The sequence below is a fragment of the Canis aureus genome, chromosome 34 (assembly GCF_053574225.1).
Source record: "Canis aureus isolate CA01 chromosome 34, VMU_Caureus_v.1.0, whole genome shotgun sequence".
Lineage (NCBI taxonomy): Eukaryota > Metazoa > Chordata > Mammalia > Carnivora > Canidae > Canis > Canis aureus.
Genome location: NC_135644.1, coordinates 14,056,707 through 14,073,426, shown reverse-complemented (window position 1 = coordinate 14,073,426; position 16,720 = coordinate 14,056,707). Strand labels below are relative to the sequence as shown.

The 16,720-nt window shown below is 47.9% G+C and overlaps 1 protein-coding gene across 2 annotated transcripts in view; it reads left to right on the top strand.

The window, feature by feature from the left end:
* ITGA6 (integrin subunit alpha 6) overlaps positions 1–16,720 on the top strand; it is an 81,680-nt gene that overhangs the window by 20,367 nt on the left and 44,593 nt on the right. The gene's annotated exons all lie outside the window — the stretch shown is intronic.

Sequence of the window (16,720 nt, the reverse complement as noted above, 5' to 3'; positions counted from 1 at the left end):
GGTTATTAGAAATTTAGTCTTTTGAAAGTGAGATTGTAGTTCAAAAGGAAACGCCAGCCTTTTAATCATCTTTCTGTGTAATCGTGAAAACCTGAGGCGAGGAGGTGAACAGATTTGTTCCACTGTGACTTTTAACTCGCACTTGACCAACTGGATCAGCCAGTTAGTGCAGTTTTAAGTAGAGTTTTAGTTTTTCTTGGCCAAACACTCTTAAGGTCACACACACACACACACACACACACACACACACACACACACACACAGAATTGGACCAAATTCCTGCCCTTGAGGAGTTTATAGCCTGATTAAAGCAGGGCTGGGAGATATCCTTGTCCAGGGAAGCTTACGATGGGGAGGGTGAAATATGAGTGCGGAGTCTTGAAGGAAAATTCATGTGTAAAGCCTGGAGCTGGAGTTTGGAAACTGTTGGTGAGGAGAGCTGTGGTGGAGCCGGGCAGGATGGCAGGAAGCTTGTGAGGGAGAGCACCCAGGCCTTTGTGCTGATGGCTAGGGGGTGGCTCCCAGTTGTGGCAGGCAGGGTATGGCGTGTAGGAAGGGTATTATCCTGCAGTGTCTTGAGCCTTGGTTTCTTCATCTCTAGGATGCAGACACCTGCCTGCCGATTACTGAAACATTTGAATAGAAGTATATGTGAGTAACTTCGTAATTATCGTGTCCTATCCATGCAAGCAGTCTCCCCCTACTCAGGTTCTGCTCGCTTGCTAAGAAAAGCATGTGAATGTGTGAGTAGTATCTACCTGGGGGTGGCGGTCCGTCTGTGTGTTGAATGCCAGGGGCCACCCCAGGTTCTGCTTCAGCTGTTGGATTCAGGGAGCAAGGAAGTCCTGCACCCATGGACCCGTAGCATTCTGGGGAAAAGATGGGGATTTGACAACAAAGAGTGGAATATCCGAATTGCAAGTACTATAAAGACTGCGGAGATGATGACCTAGGGCGAATGTAGGGAGTGGACCTAGGTAGAGCGCTGGCTGGGATGGTCAAGGTAGGGCCTCTCTGAGGTGGGGCCTGGTGTTGAGCACCAGGGATGCCTAAGATCTGGGGCAAAAATGTTCTGAGCCCAAGGAAGCAACTGCAGAGACCCTGAGATGGAAACCAGGTTGGTGTGTTCAAAGGACAGGAATCTGGCCAGTGCCGAGGGAGTGAGCTGGGGCAGGTGAAGGGCAGTTCTCAGAGAATCTTGTGGAGCACAGTGGTATTTGAATTTCTTGCCAGGGGCCATGGGAACTGATTGGAGGGTGGTCAGTAGAGGACTGATAGGCTGTGTCTTAAGGTGTAAAAAGAAGAGTGGTTGCTCTGTGGAAGATGGGCTGAGGTGGACAAGAGTGGAAAGAGGTAGACCAGTTGAAAGGATACTACATTTGTTCAGCTGTGACCAGATGGTGACCCCTAGAGCAGAGACAGGGGTCAGAGTGTGATGCGGAGGCAGAGCCAACCCATCCAAGGCTGGGGATGCCATGGATGTGGGATGGGAGGGAAAATGAGCCATCAGGGCTGGCTCCTAGGTGCCTGGCCTGAGCACCTGGGTAGAGAGTATACATTTCCCGAGATAGGGAAGGTTTTAGGGAGTGTGGTGGGAGTGAAGCTCTGCTTATTTTTATTTTTTTTTATTTTTTTAAAGATTTTATTTATTTATTCATGAGAGACACAGAGAGGCAGAGACACAGGCAGAGGGAGAAGTAAGCTCTCTGGGAGGGGCCTGCTGAGGGACCCCCATCCCTGTATACCCCCCTGAGCTGAAGTCAAACGCTTAACCACTGAGCCACTCAGGTGTCCCTGGGGCTCTGTTTAGAACATAATGTGACGGGCAGCCTGGGTGGTCCAGTGGTTTAGCGCCGCCTTCAGCCCAGGGCCTGATCCTGGAGTCCTGGGTTCAAGTCCCACGTCGGGCTCCCTGCATGGAGCCTGCTTCTCCCTCTGCCTGTGTCTCTGCCTCTCTCTCTCTCTCTTTCTCCTTCTCTCTTTCTCTATCTCTCATGAATAAATAAATAAAATCTTAAAAAAAAAAAAACAATGTGAGATGCTAGTGGAGGTGTCCAGGAGGCAACTGGATATTAGAGTGTGGAGCTTAAGGGAGAAGTCTGAGCTGGAAAGAGCTGTTTTGAGGGTCCTCTGTTAATGGAAGGACTATCCAGCACTACACTGAGAGTATAGCTAGAGACTAGGGGAGAGTCAGAGATTTTATGGAGGAGGAGCAGCCAGTGAATGGAGTTAAGTCTGACAAATATTGACTGGCTGGTGCAGACTTGGCTGCCCTTTCTTCAGCCAGGCCAGTCTAGTTCGTATTTGGACAGGATTGAAGGGTCAAAATTGAACTAGACATGGGAAGTCACAGACTCTTATGTGTTTCCCCTCCTAAATAAGGGAAGTGAGCCCACAGCTCAAAGCTCTTGAGGAGCAAGATAGGATGGTTGTAGTGGACAACAGTTCCCAACTGTGAAGAATATGCAGGTAACAGACACTTTCCATTAAGCTGGGCAGAGAAGAGGTTAGAAGGGGCTCTGTCTACATGGTACCCTTCTAGAATTATCATTTAAAGCTCTAACAGTGAAGAGGAGTCCCTGGTGTTTAATCACACTGCCAAGATTGTGAAGGAATTTGACATTCTGGGGATTCCTCTCAAACAATGTAAAGAAATATGTTAGGGGTGCCTGGGTGGCTCAGTCCTTTGGATGTCCAACTCTTGGTTTTGGCTTAGATGGTCATCTCACGATTCCCGGGATCGAGCCCTGCATCTGGCTCTGCACTCAGTGGGGAGTCTGCTTGAGGGTTCTCGCCCTCTGCCCCTCCCTCCACTTGTGCACTGGCATTCTCTCTCAAATAACTATATATTCACACACACAAAAAATGCGGTTTAGAATTTGATTCAGAAAGAGGCAGTCTGTTTCCTAGGCCTCCTTCCCTGGACACTCTAGTTTCTCTCTCCAGGTGGTTGATTGTTTTGACTCTTCAGGTCTTAAACGCAGGCTGTATAACTGACATTGGGACCTGGGCAGGTCCTCTGTGAACCTTTGTTCCTGTCTCCCTAAAGTTAGGGCATCCAGTGCGCTCAAGCTGGGCTCCTTGAGCTCCTCCCAGAAACCAAGGACTGGTGAGGGTCGGGTCGGCGGGCAGCGGCTTGGCCCAGGGAGAACCAGGGCTCAGTGAGCCTATGCATGGCAGCCAGCCCCGGAGGAGGCAGGAAGGGCTGGGCTTCTCTCATGAGGGGGACTCTTGAATGGAATGAAAACTTGTGGGGAAGAGCTGGGGACAGGACAGACATTCTGCACGGAGTGGACAGCATCTGCAGAGCTTCTGCAGGGCATGGAAGTGCAGGCGAGGTGGTGGAAAGGGTGCATTCAGGGGGTTTGTCGGATTGGAATCTGGGTGTGGAGGGGCAGGTGACGAGGCTGCAGTGTCACAGGACCAGCTCAGGTGCTGACCTCATACACTGCAGTGCAGCTGCACTTCTTATTGGGGGGGACCCCCAGAGGCTGCCTGAAACTGCCGACAGTACCAAACCCTACATATGCTATGTGTTTTCCTATCCCTACCTCCCTGTGAGAAAGTTTCATTTACAAATCAGGCACTGTAGGAGATTCATACAATAATAAAATAGAACAATTAGAACAATATACTATAATGCAAGTTGTGAAGGTGTGCTCTCTCTTTCTCTCCAACTATCCTATTGTAGCATGCTCACCCTTTACGTGATGTGAGGTAACATGCCTGCATGATGAGGTGAAGCGAGGTGAGTGCTGCAGGCACTGGCATGCCCTTGACCTTTGACCCTCCGGCTGTAGTTGGAAGGAGGACAACCTGCTTGCGGACTGTGGCTGAGCATGGCTAACTGGAGCTATGGGAAGAGAACCGTGGAGAAGGGGGGACTGTGGTTGGGAATAGGTGATTTCCCCTGTATGTTCTCCTCTGTCAGGGGCCCCATGGAGAAGCCAAAATCGGTTGACTCAGACCTTCAGAAACATTAGGGCTATGAATTCTGTAGGCTTAAAACCAGAAACAAAGCTCAAGCTTTGTTTGACAAGTCAAAGTTTTTAAAGCTCTCTCTCAAAACCCTCCAAGCGGGCTCATTTTGGTGTTTGCCTTGGAGTTGAGGGCATTTGCGTTACCTAAAGCTACCCTTGGATACCTTCTAGGCTTTCCAGATGCGGTGTGGGCCTTTGAGGCCAAGTGCGCTCTGGGTAAGGTTGTTGCTGTGTGTTCTGTTTTGAAAGACCAGTTTCCTCTGCAAATGCCTTAATCAGTAGGAATCGCTGGAGTTAGGACCAACTGACTCCTCTGATAGGTCCAGTTGAGGTGGGGAAGTGGGTCAGTCACAGCATGGGACAGAGCACTCATGTACGAGGAGCTCAGGAAATACTTGCTGAATGAATGAAGGAGTGAACAGATGATCGAGAGGTTATGCTGTCAAACTGGCAGTCAGCATTTCCACGTTGTTTTACTCAGATTTATAGACAAAATGTTTTTGTTTAAGACTGTCGCGTTTTTATACTTTTATGTTTAAAAACTCACAGTGCAAACATTTTTTCAGAATAAGCTAGACCCCTCAGAGGAGTGTCTGGCTTGCTGGCATCAGCAGGCAATGCTCCCCGTCGTCCTCTGCTTTTAGAAGGCTACTTGTAGAAATGGTTGAAGGTTAAAGCTTTCTCAGATTTTAGATCTGTGTTGAAATTGTTAAAAAATGAATTGTGTAAATTACTGTATGAACGTGGCTCATTTATTAGAAATACTTGGTGAGTGCCCTTTAAGTGCTAAGCGTTGAGCAGCAGGGAGCAGAACAGATGTGGCCTCCGCCCCCATGCACCTGGCCCCATGATAGGGAGATGTCACCTAATGAAGTCACCTAATGACTAACCATGGTTATTGCTATGAAGGAAAGTAAATGAGAACTTTTTATTTTTTTTTTTAAGATTTTATTTATTAGAGACAGAAAGAGAGAGGCAGAGACACAGGCAGAGGGAGAAGCAGGCTCCATGCAGGGACCCCGACGGTGGGATTCGATCCCGGGTCTCCAGGATCACACCCTGGGCTGAAGGCTGCACTAAACCGCTAAGCCACCGGGGCTGCCAGTAAATGAGAACTTACAAGAAGTGACACCCGACCTAGGCTGGAAGTGTAGGAAGGTTTTTAAACAGAGACTTACGTCGAGTAGGGTGATTCTAGGGAGAGTGGGACATGTACAAAGGTCCTGAGCCAGGAGAGAGCATGTGTGGTCGAGGGGTTTGGAAGCAGCCCAGTCTGGTTAAAGGGTCCAGAGTGAGGGAAAAGTTTAATTCAGACTGTGCTCTTCAGAAATAGCCTCAGCAAAAATATTTTAGGTTATCATCAAAATTGAAGCTCCTGGTGGCAGAGTACAATTTTTTTTAATATTTATTTATTCATAGAAACACACACACAGAGAGAGAGAGAGAGAGAGGCAGAGACACAGGCAGAGGGAGAAGCAGGCTCCATGCAGGGAGCCCGACGTGGGACTTGATCCCTGGTCTCCAGGATCACAACCCCAGGCTGCAGGTGGCTCTAAACCATTGCGCCACCGAAGCTGCCCGGTAGAGTACAATTTAATATGAATAAGGAAGAGACTGTTTAGACTTCTTGCCCTGGTAGAGAGCATATGCCTCTGAAGACGCCCATGACCTAACCCCCCAAACCTGTGAGTGTGTTAGGTGAAGTGGCACAGGGCACTCTAAGTTGCAGATTAAGGTTGCTCATCAGATGACTTTAAAATGAGGGAGATTATCCTGGATTACCCATGTGGGCCAGTGTAATTGGAGGGGTCCTCCTAATGTAGAAGAGGGAGGCAAAAGAGATTTGGAGCTGCATCAGCGTTGGCCTCGCAGAAGAAGAAGGGGCCCAGGGTCAAGGAATGCAGGCAGCCTTTGAAGCTAGCTAGGGTGAGGACACCGATTCTCCTGTAGATCCTTCAGAAAGCAACTGCCGACACCTGATTTTTTTTTTTTTTTCACTTCTGAACTATGGAACTGTAAGATGCTAAGTAAGTGTGTATTGTTTTAAGCCATCAAGTTTGTGATAACTGTTACAGCAGCCATAGAAAACCACCAGTACACCTGCCCAGGTCAAGGTCTCATTGCAGAGATGGCTGTTGCCACCAAGTAACAGCTGTTGTCGTTTCTTGGTACAGTAACGACCTCTGAAAATTTATGTGCTATTCACAGAGCAGTGGAGAGTGGCGCTTCTACATCCTATGTTGAAGCAGTTAGCTGTGATGATTCTTCAGTAAGTAGTGATTACCCACTGCGAAATGTCAGGCCTGCTCTCTAGGAGCTTGGGATGAGTCTGTGGGCTAAAGACCGAAAGATCTGTGCCCTCCTAGAGCTTCAGTCCATGTGCCTCACAGCTCTGACTTACACAGAGGGCTGGTGAGGGTAGAGATTTCTAGCTCAGTACTGCTGGATATAAATTTTTATGAGTGCAGGGTCCTCAGATGTATTTTTAAATCTCCAAATGACCAGTCACCAAAATAAGGAAAACAGTTTAAGGTTTCATAACTTTAATAACACACACACACACACACACACACACAAGCACATCTTGACTGAAAGGCCTAACAGGAGATATTAGTCTGATGATTGATTTTTCTAATCAGGAGAGAGAAGCAGGTCCTTTCTCCCCTGAAGGAATCTGACTCAGGCAGAGTTGCAGGGCTTAGATAAAAGCACAACCATCTTTAATGCCTCCTTGCTTCTCTTTACCATGTAGAAGAGAGAGGGGAGGGAGGAGGATCTTTAAAGAGAGGGAAGAAAAAGACTCCTCAGCCATCTTGCCAGGCTACCTGGGATGCTGATGGTGACCAGGGCAGATGCAGGAGTATGGACCTGGTGACCACTAGTCCTTGGAAAGTGGAAGCACTCTCCTGCCTCTGGCGGGAGGGAAAAGTATCTATCAGCAGACACCTGGAGAGTCAGCCTGATTGGGAGAGAGGGGCTCTCCTAAGGCCAGTGGAGTTTTGGTGGCCAGATAAGGTGTCCTCAGGTAGCCTGGACATGTGAAGATTGACTGTAGGACCTCCCAGGCCAAAGCAACTCACCAGTGCTGTGAAACCATCGCCAGATCCAACCACATAGTTGGAATTTCAGGCACAGTGTGTTAAAATTCAAGCTGTTGCACCAGGCAAGTTCCATTGCTAGCTTTATATCTGAGGCTGGGGTGACTTTATAATTTGTCTTACCAAACTGGGATATTTGTGTGGGAGGAAGGAGGTCCAAGACAACAGGTGTGTACCAGGACTGTCCTGAGAAAACCTGGGTGTATGGTCAGCCAAGCTAGGTGCTGGGAGCTTTAACCACTCTGTGGATAGTCTGATGAGCAAAAATGACTCCGTACAAGGTGGCCTTTGTGTAGAAGGGGCTAGGCCTTCCAGGAGAGAAGGCGTGACCCAGGGGCCTTTCCTAAGATGCCTGTCCACAGCACGGGGTGCTCTCCGGCCAGGGCTCTTGAAGAGTTATTTTTTGTACACCCTTGAATATAATGCAAGATCTATTTTTTCACCCCCAAATTACTACACCTTATAACCCTCGTAAAGTTGTTCTCCTGTGAGAGTTGCCTTCTTTATTTTATTTTTAATTAAAAAAATTTTTTTGAGTTGCCTTCTTGATTACTTTATTTTGAACAACAGAGTTCTGTTTATTATAAACACATTAGCCTAAAAGGACCTCCATCAGTTATAATTGTGGATGCGGATAGAGGTTAACCTGGTTTTAAGATACTTTAAATAAAATAAATTGCTTTTAAAAAGGAGGCAAAGAAATATAGCTCCCATGTAGTAATAATTCCTCAGGATTTGACACCATAATTGCAAGTCTTGGATGTTGTTATAAACTTTAAACTGTCCTGGAAATGCTCCTGAAAACTGGTTTAGACCTGGGTTTCAGAAAGTAATGTCAAAGAAGCATATGGAGTTTGAATTAAATTGCTTCATGAAATATAAGTAAAACTACTTTTAAATACTTAATGTATTATTTAAGTGTTTGTATAAATAATCAGATGTCAGTTGACTATTTCATCTATATTCATAAAAGTTTATAATACAAATTGGCCAAAAAACCTGTTTTGGATTTCCCCCCGCCCCAAGCAAGGAGTCTGATTGGTAGGCATACATAATATATGAGGGGTGGTATAATGATAAAAAGGTGTTATGGGAACAGTTGGGAGAAAGACCTCTTCAGACTGCAAGGTAACAAGGCTGGGATGAAGATTGAATTCCTTCAAGAAATGATTGGGTTTTGAATTAAGGTTGCAGATGGTGGACTAGGTGTACAGGTTTCCCTGAAGGCTCCATAATGGGGGAGATTGGGTTACTACAAGACAGGAGACAGATGGCTCTGGCTTATGACTGTTACAGGAGAGAGGCCACAGTCTGGAGCATGTCATATGGGGACTTGGGGCAAAGGTGAGAGAGGGTCTGCCCTGTGACACCTTGGGAACCGTCAGGTGAGGCGGGGGCTGGGGACTGAGGTATAGATCTGGAAGGGAGTTTGTGTGTGCAGGACCACAGATGCCAGATAACACAATTATTGCCCATGTCTGTACAGAGTGTAGGCTGCTGGCAGTAACATTCTGGCCAAAAACTAAACCAAACCCCAGAGCACTTTTTTGGGGGGGGGGAGGGGGATGGAAATGTCGAGGGGTTTTACAGAGCTAAAATTGATTACAGCTCAAAAATGATTCTTGTAGAAAAGGCAGTTATGTTATTTAAAAAACCCTAAAAGCTAGGGCTTCTAGTGTGAATGCTGGCACCCCAAGAATTTAAGGCTTCCTCTTCTAGGACTTAGTTGACGAGTGGTTTGCAGTCTGATGGCAGCTTCCTACCCATTCAGCCTAAAGTGAATCCTGCCATTGGCAGGTGCCACCCAGGGCCCCCTTCAGAATTCCCGCTCAGGGTGACACCCAGCCAAAAATGGACCTTTCTTAGACAACACCAACACAGGAGAACCAAGGATTGTGAGGCATGTGGTGAGAGCTTGCAGCATAGAAAGGGGATGGCAAAGTAAACCAAGAGAAACACTGGGAGAAGCAGATAATCCAGGAACAGAACTGAGGGGTGGGGGAGAAAACCTTTCAGGTAAAATGCTCAGAATAAGAACCTGTTGATCCACAAATGAAAAACAGAGTGTGCTATTATGTAAGAGGCATGATAGGAACCAAGACAGGACTTTTGGGGATTGCAAATATAACTGCTGAAATTTAAAATTTTCGGTAGAAATATTAGAAAATCAAGTTGGAAAACCTCAGAACCACAGAGAGGGGAGGCCAGAAGGCCCCATACCTGACTAGGTAAGGGGTTCCAGAAAAGGAGCACAAAATGGGGTGCGTGAAGTGATCAGTGTGCCTAAGTCCATAGATTGAAAGGGGCCATGCAGTCAGTGCACAGTAAGTGAATAAAGGTTCATGTGCAGAGACACGGTTGTGCTGTTCAGGATGCCTAGGGTAAGTGAAGAGCCTAACAGTTCAAAGAGATGAAAATTGGACTTTCAGTAGAATTTTTGTTGGGCTCACTGGATACTGGAATAAGAGCAGTAGCATCAAAGTTCTGAAGAAAATGTTTTTCAACCTAGAGTCCTATATCCAAACTATCGATCAAGGGGAAGAGCAGAATAATGACATATATGGAAGGACTAAGTTGACCTGTCCTGTTACCTTAGGATGATTTCTAAGAAAATAATTAGAGTAAGAGGGAAACCTGCTTTCCAGAGCATATCAGCCCAGGAGGTCAGTGCTAGGATGACCCGACCCAGGACAACAGCCCTAGAACAGTTCGTGTAGTAACAGGAGGTCCAAAGCCTCTGAGGAGAAAACCCAGCAAGGAAGCAATCCTGATTTGATACAAAGTAGGGGGGCACCTGGGTGGCTCCGTGGTTGAGTGTCTGCCTTTGGCTCAGGTTGTGATTCCAGGGTCCTGGGATCAAGTCCTGCATCAGGCCCCCCACAGGAGCCTGCTTCTCCCTCTGCCTGTGTCTCTGCCTCTGTGTGTGTCTTATGAATAAATAAATAAAATCTTTAAAAATATATAAGGTATGATTGGGAGCTCAGAAATGATTGAGGCTAGGAAAAAAAAATAGTGTAAGGAAAAAAGCAATGAGAAATGCCAAGAAAAGCCAAAGTCATGGTTCAAATGTGAAGTACACCAAGCAATTGATAGACTGTAAGAAATGTGTGTTTGACCTTGATGCTGGGAACAGTTTTCCGTTGAGGCCAAGGGCTCTGATACTGGTCCCAGATAGAGAGGATAAGTTCAATGTGGTTTGATTGAACACTGAACATTTACCTGGTTACATAAAAGAACAGGTGGCCAAATTGTGGTTACGCAAGACAAAATGTAAGTGGTAATATAGTCTGACTAATAGTGTAAAAGTTTAGCTAATGGATGATAGGAGTTGGAGGGAAACGTTTGGGAGAAAGGGTCAAAATGCTGACAGCCAGGTCTCACCAGTTAGGGAACGGAGAGATTTTGTTGCAAGTCGGTGAAGGGAAAACAGGCGGTTAAATATATTGTGTAAAACTTTAGGGGTAATAAATAGAAGAACTAAGGTAACATATACAGTTACTAAACACGAGAAAGTGAAGTAGCAAATAGAAGTTCTTCTGTTTTCAGGTTTGTGGGGCCAGCAGTTGCTGTCCAAAGCGGATAAATCAAGAAATAAAAGGATAAGCAGAGGTGATGGAGTTATGGAGAAGTAAATCCAGTATTTTCTTTCTTTTTTTTTTTTTAAAGAGGTTTTCCTAGAGTGGGGCTTGGGATGAGTTTGGAATCTGCTACCTTCCATTCGTAAGTTTTTTGTTTTTGGTTTCTTGTCATTGATTTGTATTTATTTAACAAAAGTTAAAAATTGAGTTTGAGGGCACCTGGTGGCTCAGCGGTTGAGCGTCTGCCTTGGGCTCAGGTCGTGATCCCAGAGTCCCGGGATCGAGTCCCACGTCAGGCTCCTTGCATGGAGCCTGCTTCTTCTCCCTCTGCCTGTGTCTCTGCCTCTCTCTCTTTGTCTCTCATGAATAAATAAATAAAATCTTTAATAAAAACTGAGTTTGAACATGGGTTAAATGTAGAGGTGACACAATGCCACGGTAATGCCATCTTCCAATTTTATAATGCATAATTTGGACAAACGAAGAAAGCTGTGTTTTATATTCAGCGATAATAGTGTCCTTGTTCTAATGAAGCAATAGTTCATGTTTCCTGGGACAAAGTTGCATGGCTGGAGGCAGAATCTTTAATCCTTGAGGAAATGAGTTATTGCCAAAAACAATGAAGCAAAGCTGCTATTGTCCTTAGAGTTTTAAAAGCGTTCCAGTGTGTAGATCTTTTTTGAAGTTTAGTTATACAAAAGTATACCCAGCTCTCTTTGGGGGAGAACTTGAGGATATGAGGTAGGAGTGTGGCTTACTTGAGGTTGAAATAACCTTGCCGTTAATAGCATGTGAGTGGGTCCTGAATCTTGGCCAGCAATTCTGATCTAGGCTCCAGAGACCTGAATTCATATCCTACCCTCAGTTTTATGTCTCGCTTATGTCATTATTAGCCTTTTATATTGTATTTTGTTATTTCATGTTGTTTCATCTTTAAAGATGATATGGTTTTGGGTTTTTTTAAGGTTTTAAGTAACCTTGACACCCAGTGTGTGGCCTGAACTCATGACCCTGAGATCAAGAGCTGCATACTCTCCCTACTGAGCCAGCCAGGTGCCCGGAATTTTGTATTTTATTTTATTTTTAAAGATTTTTGTTGGGCAGCCTGGGTGGCTCAGTGGTTTATTTATTTATTTATTTTTTGGCTTAGTGGTTTAGCACTGCCTCTGGTCCAGGGTGTGATCCTGGTGACCCAGGATCGGGTCCCGCGTCGGGCTCCCTGCATGGAGCCTGCTTCTCCCTCTGCCTGTGTCTCTGCCTCTCTCTCTCTCTCTCTCTAAATAAATAAATAAATCTTTAAAAAATTTTTTTATTAATTCATTTTAGAGCGAGCGAGAGACAGCACAATCTTAGGGAGGAGAAGAGGGAGTAGACCCTCCACTGAGCTGGGAGCCCGATGCAGGGATGAGGTACGAGATCCCAGGCCCCTGAGATCACAACCTGAGCCAAAGGCAGACACTTAACCCTCTGAGCCACCCAGGTACCCTGAGTTTTGTATTTTAAATGTGGCTTTTCAATATGTTGGAATCCCAGGGCAGTTTTTATGTCATTACAGCTCCAAAATCCCAGAGGTGATTGTTCACCTCCCCTGTGGAAAGCAATCTGGGAAGTCATTTTTCCCGTTCCTTTTGGCGTCTAAAACAATCTTAGTTCAAACTTAGATTCTCACCTTTCCTTGACAGTTTTTCTTTTGCCCTGATAGGGGAATAGGCTTCTCAGATCCCGTTCTGTTAATTTCCATTATTTCCCTTTGAAGGCCATAACTTCTACAGGGCCCCTGGTTCCTGTCACTCTGAATGTGAGTTGTTACTGAAATTTGAATTCCTCCATACATACTGGGTGGGTTAGTAATGACAGCAGCTGCTGTCACTGCTTAAGAGATGAGTTGAGCAGCCTAGCAGCTGCTGCCCAAGTCCCAGGCATTGCTGTGGGTATCCTGGCAGTGCCCAGAGAGTGGGTGCTGCTTGCACCGAGCCAGCATCAAAGGGCATTGGGGGGGGGGGGGGATCCCTGGGTGGCTCAGTGGTTTAGCGCCTGCCTTCGCCCAGGGTGTGATCCTGGAGTACCGGGATCGAGTCCCACGTCGGGCTCCCTGCACAGAGCCTGCTTCTCCCTCTGCCTGTATCTCTGCCTCTCTGTGTGTGTCTCATGAATAAATAAAATCTTAAAACAAAGGGCATGAGGGGCAAAGTGGAGAAAGCTGGGATTTGAGCAGAAGCTGGAGTTCGGTGTGGCCTGTGCGTTCCTCTACGAGCAGAACCCTCCCTTTTGGAGCTGTACTCAGGAGGCAGCTGTGTTTGAATGGCTTAGACCAGTGCCCATCCCATAGGACTTTAGGTGGGTTACACTGGGGACGGTGCCATTGTTTGACTGGACACAGCTCTTTTTGATTACTTGTTCCCTCCAGACGCAGCCTCTGCTCATGGGCTGTGATCTCCTGATTAAGGCTGGTTTCAAAGCTTAGTTTCCCCATCCAGAGAAAACTGCTTCTACCTTGAGGATTAAGACACCTGCCAATTGCTGAGCTTGGTTGGGGCTAGTTACTGGGTTCTTCCATCAAGGTGCTTCCTTCTGTTTTCTACGATTCTGATTTTATCCAACTTAACTTCCACCTGCCCCTGGGTCATTGTTTTCCTGAACTTCCTATTCAGTGTGGTCCCCGGGAACCAGATGCAGCCAGGGCAGGGCAGGCTCCCTGGTGACTGCTGTGTGTCCCCCTCTGGCTGACTGGGGCCTGAGGCCCGAGACCAGGGCTGTCCGCCTCCATCTAGGGCACACTGTGCCCACTGTCCCGGGACCTGGGGGGAAGCACCGTCTGGAAACACAGCCACAGAGCCCTCAGGAGGCACATTTCGCATGTTGGCTGGGTTCTCTTCTGGGTTTCCTGCCCCCCCACCCCCACCCCCAAGCCTTCTTGCTGTTTCCATTCTTCTGTGCACTTGGCTTTCATCCGCAGTAGCTGCTACAAGTAAAATGTGTGGACTCCTCCTGTAAGAGCTGGGCATTTTTATTCTAAATAGCACCAGAGAGGCGTCTGGGTGGCTCAGTGGTTGAGAGTCTGCCTTTGGCTCAGGTCCTGGGATCGAGCCCCACGTCCGGTCCCCGCAGGGAGCCTCCCTCTCCCTCTGCCTGTGTCTCTGCTTCTCCGCGTGTCTCTCATGAATAAATAACTCTTAAAAAAAAAAAAAAACAGATTAAATAGCACCATGATAAATTTTGTTAAACATAAAAGAAAAAAAAAAAGTTTGGCATCTTCAGCGCAGGCAAAGACCCGCAGTTAGCCTCTCTGGAGGAGGAGGGCAGCGGAAGGTGGTGCGCGGAGGGGGGGCTGCTAGGCCGCGCCTGAGGGAGGGGGAGCCTGCCCCGAGGTGCCCTGGCCCCGGCTCCTCAGGTGTTGGAGCAGCAGGAGGCCCCTGTCGCCGCCTCAGCGCCGCGCCCCGACCCCTTCCTCACAGGCGGGGTCTGGCGCCCTCCTCGGGCCCAGCCTCGCCGCCTCGCCGCCCTCTGCCACCTGCGTGTGGGCCTGGCTCCCTCAGGGCCGAGCTGGGAGGGAGGGGCGGCCAACCCTTGCTCGTTCCAGAAGGCTCTGGAAGGTGTGTGGAAGGAAGACGTGAGCGAGGGAGACGGAGCAGGAAATAACAGGGCCAGCACCTGCCTCGGGTAGCTGGCCGGCCTCGGGCGTGGGTGAGGAGGAGAGGAAGCGCAGGGAAGACGCAGGAACAACCTTGGAACCCCGGGCGGCTCTTTATGGCCTTCCCGTTGGAGGTTGGAGCTGGTTCCCCGGGCAGGTCGCCTCCCCAGCCTCGCCCGCCCATTCCAGTAAGGCCTTCCCTCGCCCGCCCTCAGCCTCGTCCGTAGCAGAGCAGCCGTTTGTCTCATTGGAGGTTCTGCCTCTCCAGCTAAGGTGATAGATGCCTTGAAATCTGGGGGTTTTATATTTTAGGAAGCATTTGACAGGAATGGGGGAAAAAACATTGCTCCAAAGTAATTTTTTGTCCTGCCCCCCCCCCCCCCCCACGTATCTAGCTGGGAGAGCTCAGGGGCAGAGTAATTACCCTCCTTGCAATGCGAAGGCCTCTGTTTTCTTATCTGTAAAATTAGAGGGCTGGATGCTCTGCTGTTTCCAGGGCTCACATCCTGTGATTCAGTGCTCTGGCCCCCAGCACTTTGCTAATCCCGCCCGGTCCCGGGGTCAGGGTTGCATCCCCAGATCTGCCAGGTAATTGAGCTTTGCTCACTTACGGTCGAGGCCGGTTCTTGCTTCCCAGCTACTTGTCGGAGCTCCTGGGATCTGGGACCACATGGGTGGGATGTGTGTGTGGCGGTCCTGAGGAGACGCCCTGTGGCCTCGGCCTTGCCTGTACCCTCTGCCAAGAACTTCGAGGCACCCAGGGGCCCTGCCTTGTCCCTAAGTCTCCGTTCCACTTGTGTATCTTGGTGTGTGCGGCTCATCCCTTCAAATGTAGGAGGGATTTCGAGGTGGAAGCGGACCTGTGCCTGCCATCCAGGCATCTGGGAGGAAGGACAGTGCGAGGGACATGTGTTCCCCCAAGTGCTCCTTCTGTATCGCCTGCTTCACAGGCCTTCCCTGGAGAGAGTTGGGTCCCCTCCCTGTTTCTTGAGTGCATTTCCTTCTCTTGCACCTGCTGCATTGTATTGGCTTAAAAATAGTTTTGGTTAAATCCTTTATTGGGATCAGAGACAGGTAGTAGGGACAGTTTTGCTTGTAGGCAGGTTTTTTGTTTGTTTTTGCTTTAGCATCTGAGATTCGTGGGTTTCTTAAAGACCAGGAGTGGCTCATTTTCTGTTTGGGAAGTTGTTTGTTCACATTTGTGTGCCCTGCCCTTTCTCCCCCCAGCTCCGGTCTCCCTTCTCTCTGTCCAGTCAGGTGTGTTTCTTCTCTTTGTTTCTGTTCCCAGCTGATCCGTGAGTCAGCCAGGCCCAAAGATGGTGAGTACAGAAGGAACCCTGCAGAAAGATAGTGGATCTATGAGGATGCCTCCTGGCTGTGAAACAGATTTTAAGGACTGTGGGTTGCGGTTAGGGACCCTCTTAGTGGGATGGGAGGAAGAAGTACTGCTGTGATTCCCAGTACCCAGGTGGCACTGCCCGGACCATCGTGGAGGAACCTGGCCGAGGCAAGAGTGCCCAAAGTAAGGCTGACACTGAAAGGCGGAGAAAGAAAGGGGCGGGGGTGGGGGGGTGGGGGGGAGGTGAGTAGAGGGAGAGAGATTCAGTTCACTTGTGTCTTGGGCAAGATTAGGTTCTAAATCAGTATTATTAAAAGATAAACTGAGGCATATTAAAAAGCTTTATGAATTTGAGCAAAAAATGGTTGGAATCTGGTAGCAGCAAGTTTGGAAGTGGTTAAGAGTGCTCTGCCAACAGGAACCAGGGAAAGCCTGGTAAGCAAAGAAAAATTATTTAATCAGCTGTAGCTTGACGCCTGGTTGGCTGTTGGTGATGTGTTGTCGCTAGGGTTTGATTTTATAACCTTGAGGCTTAGAGATTTTTGCTTACATAGGCCGAATGGCCTCATTGTTTAATTAACAGTATGTGAACTGAAGATTCAGGGTATGGTCAAAATTACCTTTGAAAATTACCTCGGGAAGGCACAGAGTTAGACATTGACATATGATCGCTTGTTAAGTTTAATGGGGCCATTTCCCCTCCGGGGTGGGAGTGTCTGTGGAAGTCCATTTGTCCCGGGCCTAGGCTTAGGGGTCATGTTCTATGAAAAGTGTGTGTTTTAAAACACCAGGATCCTACCCCGAGAGGTGCTGATACCACGAGAGATGGCCTACTTTTTACCTTGTTTCAACAACCCCTCCACTCAGGCTTGACTCGTCTAGTTGTGTGTGTGTGTGTGTGTGTGTGTGTGTGTGTGTGTGTGTGTGTGTAGCATGAGCCAGTCACAGGATTCCACCTTTACTGTCCCCAGCACCTGCGCTTGGGGGGGTTGGGGGTGGAATCTCTTGACCCAGGAGGAATAATCCTAATATCTCTCGGTTCTGATTTACTGAAATGTTAATTTTGTGTTAAACTCAAGTCTCCAAATTCTCTG